We start from the raw sequence: 1,816 nt of genomic DNA, 5'->3' as shown, positions 1-1,816 counted from the left end.
TAACCCTTCTCATTTTGTGCAAACAATCCTAATTCCATATTGCAGTTACTGAAACTTAAAGTAAATAAAAGAAAACCTACACAGAATTTTCTTTACTACATTGGAGGATTTGCAATGATTAGACAATTAATAAATTAGTTTATCAAAAGAAAATGAATCGGCAACTATTTTTAAAATTGATTAATCGCCTCTGTCATTTTGAGAGTAGAAATGCCAAACATTTGCAGCTTTTTAAATGTGAGAATTTGCTGCTTTGCTTTGTCATTTATTATTGTAAACTAAGAGTCTTTGAGTTTTGAGCCACTGGTTGTTCTGGGAAATAGTGAAAAGTATTTTTTATGATTTTTTGACATTTAATAGACCAAACAGTTATTGGTGAAAACAATGGACGAATTAGTTGATAATGAAATGATCCTTGGTTGTATCCCTACACATTAGTGTCTGCATTTATGTTGTGACCAGAGAGTACTGTTAAAAATGAGTGAGAATCCCCACCTGTTTTTTATATGGTAGTAAATCGCCAGAGCTACACTGAAGAGAGAAAAAAGAACACATGCGTTAATATGTTTAAATGTATCAGATCTATCGATAATAAATAATATATCTTCCTTATTTACGTTAGATGTTATTTAATCCCATTTTTACCATTTGATGGTGTATTTGAGGTTGGGCTGGCTGACTGTGTTGTCGTCCAGGAAAATGGTGGAGCAGGAGCTGTATTTCCGCCTCGACGTTCCATGCTACACACACACACACACACACACACACAGTGAGTGTTATTGGAGTGTACATGTTTTTGTCTGACCCAGATAAAGCATGCCAGGGTGTTGGACACAGGAGGAAGGAGAATCAGCAACATGGGCACTAAGATTGTGACATTTTTTGTTTTGGTATTCTTATTTGCAGCTTCCCCTGTGTGTAGTCCTATCAAAAACACAAAGGCCAGCTGATTTTGAATGACAAAAAATTTAATCGCTGATAAATTTGAGGTGTGACCTAATAATGTTAAAATTTGTGGAGAGAAATAGAAACAACTGCACACTTACATTATTGATGAAGAGGCTTTTTCGTTTATCTCGCACTACAGAAAGAAAAACAGGTTCATTATTAAATTTTATTTCTCCTGCATTGACAGCAACAAAAATGCAAAACCCAGCATTTATCAACCAGCAGCACACACGCAAAAACCAAAACACAGCAAGCAGGTTACATGCTTTACACTGCTTATTGTAAGACAGAACAAAAGCTGTAAGTGTTGAGAGGTCACAGTTAAAAACAACTTAGAAAAGATGGAGCGTCAATAGACAGAAGAAGAAGTGATGTTGCACCACTGGAGGGCGACAAAGTCAAACTCAGGAACACTCACCATTCCTGCAGGGCACCTCTGAAAAAACAGGAACCAAAAAACCTTATTACATCTGCAGCAGAGTCGCTGATTCTGTGACAACAGCAGGATTCTTTTCAAACATGCTGAACTTCAGCCTCCACTGATGACACCCATGTTATACAGCATTAATTTGAGGTCAGGTACAAAATTAGATGCACCACATTCTTACTGAGAGAGCAAAAAGCAAGCATTTTCTGTGAAATTATTAAAAGCAGAGGTCCTAAACCTGGAGGTCAAGGCCCCTAAAGGTGTCACACGATAAATCTGAGGGATCAAAAAAGGGAGAAAGAAGATTTTGCTCTATAATATTCTTATTTTTTTGGGACTTAGGTCACTGTAGTCATGTCATAATAGTTTTTTTTTATTATTATCAACAAATTCCACAGAAAGAGTCAATCCAAACCTAATCAAAACATATGAAAACTTAAT

General features: G+C 36.1%; 1 long non-coding RNA gene across 1 annotated transcript; it reads right to left on the bottom strand.

Moving 5' to 3' along the window:
- Positions 1-439: 439 nt before the first annotated feature.
- Positions 440-1,081, bottom strand: LOC121964861. The gene is made up of 3 exons (XR_006107418.1): positions 1,047-1,081; positions 646-740; positions 440-531 (listed from the first exon to the last, which is right to left on the bottom strand). It is a non-coding gene; the product is annotated as an uncharacterized LOC121964861 (long non-coding RNA).
- Positions 1,082-1,816: the final 735 nt, after the last annotated feature.

This window comes from Plectropomus leopardus, unplaced genomic scaffold (genome assembly GCF_008729295.1).
Source record: "Plectropomus leopardus isolate mb unplaced genomic scaffold, YSFRI_Pleo_2.0 unplaced_scaffold17534, whole genome shotgun sequence".
NCBI lineage: Eukaryota > Metazoa > Chordata > Actinopteri > Perciformes > Serranidae > Plectropomus > Plectropomus leopardus.
Note: the sequence above shows the minus strand (reverse complement) of the source record. Positions and strands in the feature narration are given on the sequence as shown.